Below are 5402 nucleotides of genomic sequence, written 5' to 3'. Positions count from 1 at the left end.
CTAGAGATAACATCATAGGAGATTATAGGCTGTTTTGGAAAGCCATTAAGGATCTATTAGTTGCCAAAGAGTTCATCCATAATTTCACCTAATGTCCTCTCTAGAGCTTCCCATCGTTATCTTATGTTATATAGCAATGATAATTCAGAGTGTTCAGGCGCCTCTTCAGACAATTCATAGAACATTTGTGCTTTGTTCTCTAAGGTGAATGATTATTTTACTGAAGATGCTAGTTAGAAATATCCTGCACTTAGAAATTTCTTCCCCCTTTCCTCCTACAATATTTCTTTCACAGGCATTTCAGAAACATTAATTTTAGCTGAACCTGTAGTGGAATTATTTTCTGATGAGCACAAACCTTAACAAGAAACAGACATCGTGAAGCTACTACGTTCCAAGTGAAATTGTAGTACAGTACAGTTAATGAGTTCCTGGATATTAAGGGATATTATGTGGCTCTACTTTAGTGTAATATTTTCAATGCTATAGGTAATACATATATGTGAGCGGTGTGGCGGCCTAGAGGTGGAGCTCTCACCTCACAATCAGGAGGCTGTGAGTTCGATCCTAGATAGCGGCAGATATTTCTCTCTCTCTGGGCGCAATGAGTCTGCTGCGAACTCCACATAGGGATCAGGAAGGGCATCTGGCCACTAAATGCTCAAGCTCTATTTAGTCAACCTGACTCTAACCCTGATGCAAGGGATTACAGGGTCATTAAAAGAAAAAACAGGGACTTCATATGTGTGTTACTGATGTGTAATTTAATAAAAGATATGTGGGCATCTTCAGTCCCAGAGTGAAATACAAAAGGACACCTTTAATTAATTTGATAACAGCACTAAATGTTTTTGTACCTTTTTGGTACAAACACTCCCCTTACAGACACATATTTCTAACACCTAAGCAGACCCATATTCCACATCTGGAATACTGCAACCAATTTTGGTCACCATACTACAAAAAAGATGTTTCCACTACAGGAAAAAGTTCAGAGAAGAACAACTAAGATGATCAAAGGCCTGGAGTCTAAAACATATGAAGAATGGCTGCAGAATTTGGGTTTGGCTAGTCTAAAGAAAATAAGAAATAGGGGTGACATGATAGCAGCATTCCAGTATTTGAGGGGCTGCCACAAAGAAGAGGAGGTCATGTTATTCTCCAAGGCACCAGAGGGCAGGACAAGAAACAGTGGTTGGAAACTGATCAAAGAGAGAAGCAACCTGACATTAAGGAGAAAGTTCCTAACAGTGAGGACAATTAACCAGTGGAACAGCTTACTTTCAGAAATCGTGGGCACTCCATCACTGGAGGTTTTTAAGAAGAGACTGGACAGTCACTTGTCTGAGATGGTATAGGTTATCATGCTTGAGCAGGGGGCTGGACTAGAAGATCTCCAAGGTCCCTTCCAGCTCCATCCCATCCCATCCCATCCCATCCCATCCCATCCCATCCCATCCCATTCCATTCCATTCCATTCCATTCCATTCCATTCTATTCTATTCTATTCTATTCTATTCTATTCTATTCTATTCCATTCCATTCCATTCCATTCCATTCTATTCCTTATTAAAATGCATTATTGTCAGGTCCCAATAGATCCCCTCCAGGATGCTGCCATCCTGATGGGAGGGAGGACCTATGGAGCTTTCCTGTGATGTGTTTAGCTTTGCTTTGTTTACACTGTTCCTCTTTGCTTGGATGTACTTTCTGTGGAATGTTAGGGGGGAGGGAAGTGCCCGAGGCTTTCTGCTTCAGCAAGGAAGAGACGCCTGGGAACATCTTGTTATCACAGTTTCCATCCAGAGTTCTCACAACATCTTCGCACCTCTGGATTGGCTCCTATAGACTGGGCAGTTGGGAGGGGTTTTGAACAGTGGGGTTTAGCCTAATGATTTCACATGGGAACTTCAAATTCTGCTTGCCTTCACTTGCTTTCCCTAACTCTCAATAAAAGTTCCTTTTGAAATAATGCCAGTTTCAAGAGTTCTGTTATCTTGAGAGATTCAGCTGAATCAGGGCCTTACTTTGGGCATTACATTATATATTTTTTATTACATGCTCATTTATTGCCACTCCACCTCTATAGCAAGGAAGAGGAGGAGGAGGAGGGTTCTTCAGAACTGTTTATTTTATTTTATTATATGTTTATGAGGATTATTATCAATGAACAGAAGGAAAATGTGATTTCCGAGCAAATCTCTTTGGAACAATTGCAACTGACATTATTAATCCTGATTTAGCACCTGTCATAAATAGCTGTACAATGCAAAAAAGATGTATCTGAGTTTGGAGCATATCCTTAATAAAATTGATTTCTAAGTTGTAGTCAAAGCTGCCAATCTAAAACAGCCTCTGATGATGGGAGCCAATGGATTTAAACAAGCTACGGGGCTGTTCAAAATTCTCGGCCAGCCCTTGGAAAGTTCCAATAGATTAAGATGCTCAGTATGTTATAGAATGAAACAGTTCAGGAAGAAGCTGATATATTCTAACATAATGGGTTTTATCCAGACTAAAGCGAAAAATCTTGAAAATTCAAAGGAAAAAGAAATAATAATGCTCAACCACATTATTAAAACGACTGAATCAATTTAATCTTTCTTATGGTTTGTCAGGCTTATAAAATATTATATTTCTCTTCAGATAAAGTTACATACTGCAGTAGCTCAAAGATAATCCCCGTGGTCTTGGCATATGTTAGTTAATTGTCTCAGAAGGAAATACCATAAATACCAAGCTGTCAACACCCATGGGCATTTGCTCATCTGTCACTGTGGGAGCACCAGACTGGCTGAGGTGCTCCGAGACATTTCCTCAGCCACGTAAATCACAGCCATTTCTCCTTCCCCCTTCTTCAATGGTCAAGTCGTCGGAAAGAACATATGTTAATAAAAATCACCTTTGCCTCCAAGGTATGGGCTCATAAGAAACGATGCAGCTATGATAAGCTCTGTGTGATGTGATTCAATCTATGACATACAAGGTTGCCTCACACAGCTATCCCTCATGTATTGAATGTGATGCACTGGATTTGATGGATACACCGTCTAAGTACTAAATTCATGATGAAGCAGAATTTGATGGCACAGAAGGCTTCGTGGACTAGGAGACAGATCACACAACCTGTGCTCCCCTTCTTCATAAAATGACACCTCATTTCACCTGGGTAACACTCATTATCAATTTAGAGAGTTCTGGATCAATTAAAAGCTATGCATTAATTGAAAATGGATTAACTTTCTCTTGTTAATAATCCACACACACTATTTAGAAGCTTTTTATACATTAGATGAGGTATCAAATGAAATACTAGATTATCAAAGTCCCCCCCCCCCTTTTTATGAGGTTCTCTGAGGCTGCATGTGTGGTTAGGGCTACAAGACGCTCAGTCATGTCTTAGGAAAATAGAAGAAAAAGGAAGCTTTCTTAATTTTTGCTTTAAAAAAGACCTCTAATTTTACTTTTCCATCAATCAGGAGCAAATGTAGATAGAGATGGCACATATCCTTGCAGCAACCAATAATTTACCTTTTTTGTTGTTGTTTGGAACATATGTTTGTTGCTGTAGCTCCAAGTTCCATCCATAATCCTTTGGATCATAATTTCCATGTGCATAGACATAAAGCAGAGTAGAGTAGAGTAGAGTAGAGTAGAGTAGAGTAGAGTAGAGTAGAGTAGAGTAGAGTAGAGTAGAGTAGAGTAGAGTAGAGTAGAGTAGAGTAGAGTGGAATAGAATAAAACAGAACAGAATACTTTATTTGACCAAGTGTAGTTAGACACACAAGGGATTTGTCCATGACATAATATGCTGAATGTTATATTTTGTATATTTAAGTATGCTTTTTGTTTGAAGCTCAAGCCAGCCAATGTTAAAATATTTTTAGAGGAGAGAGATCTAATCATTTATATATCCTTTAATCTCTCTGTTTGAAATCACCAAGGCTTTAAAAAAAACACTTAACTTTGGCTGGATCACGATTGTTTTTTGTTAAGCCTTTTTCATTCATTAGTATAGCCTTGAGTGAAAAAGCGACATGTAACTTAAGAGTCAAAGGCACTTCACATATATTACCATATGAACTTGTATTTATCCTTTGCCTCTAAAAGGATTGATCCTTGGTGTGCATGCATGACAGTGTGGGCTCACCTAAGTCATACTTTCTTTGGAGAATTCTGCAAGGCAAAATCGTGCATGGAACCTGGTGGAGAAATTCTTCACTAATTTGGCTGTTTTCTCTTAACATTTTCTGTTGATAAATCACAGCACTATTGCAAGATCTATTAAAGCTCCATATTTTGCCTGTTCAGCGTCAAGAAGACTAAAATGCTCCTTTTAAAAAATTTTAATAGCTGGGGCAGTCATAGCGAATAATATTTCTTTGCATTCCCAGTTCCTGGACAACTAATATATATTTGGGAGTAATACTGACATGAACAAACAAACAAACAAACAAATAACTGGGAAGTAGATCATTTGAGAAAAAAACAAAGAAAATGCTGTAATCTATGAATAATTTTCATTTTGGTCCATTTCCCCTTGCAAATACTCCTTTGCATGCTATTTTGAATTATCTAAAATCTTTCATCTGCTTTTTTTTTTAAAAAAAAAACAACCAACCCAATAATATAGTAATAGTAATGAATATAAAAGGGATGCACTGGACTAAGCCTAATTCCTAATCGTGAACTAAATTGTGTTGCTTTGAAATATTTGAGGGATGTTCTGAAGCCGACCAAATTGCAAAGCTTTATTAAGCATTTGGAATGTGGAGAGACCTGGAGAGAGAGCTGCTCTGAAAAACTTGATCATGTGTTCTGAAAATCACCATATAAGGATGCCAGAACTATTAGGGAAAGAAACAGTACAGTTCTGTGACTGATAGCTGTCATTTTTAATGATTTTGATGGATTCTTATTTACAGTGTTTCAGAGGAGGGCTGCTGAAATAATATTTTGCGAAAGTGTGCTACTACTCAGATGTCTTCTTCTTAATAAAGAAGTTGAGTTTGTTTGGTTGTTTCGTTAGAAACAGAAAAAATAAGAAGATTTGGTGGCATGTTTGGAATTTGGAGCAAATTAATCCTGGGTGTTTTCTTTAAAAAAAATTCCACCTAAGATATTTAATGGACTTTCAGTTTCTTTGATGGAGCCCAAGCAGAACATAGAAACATTTTCACTGATAAAATCTTTCAACTTCTGTACCAAGCTACCTGAAGCTTTGCAGGCTGTGTGTCTTGCAACACCTTAGATATATGAAATTTCCAAAACATTGTCACAACAATCATAGCTGTGAACAAGGAAAGAAAACTGCAAACCAAAATTGTTTACATCTCTCTCTCTCTCTCTCTCTCTCTCTCTCTCTCTCTCTCTCTCTCTCTCTCTCTCTCTCTCTCTCTCTC

Source organism: Protobothrops mucrosquamatus, unplaced genomic scaffold (assembly GCF_001527695.2).
Source record: "Protobothrops mucrosquamatus isolate PMUCROS unplaced genomic scaffold, P.Mucros_1.0 scaffold2857, whole genome shotgun sequence".
Classification (NCBI taxonomy): Eukaryota; Metazoa; Chordata; class Lepidosauria; order Squamata; family Viperidae; genus Protobothrops; species Protobothrops mucrosquamatus.
Note: the sequence above shows the minus strand (reverse complement) of the source record.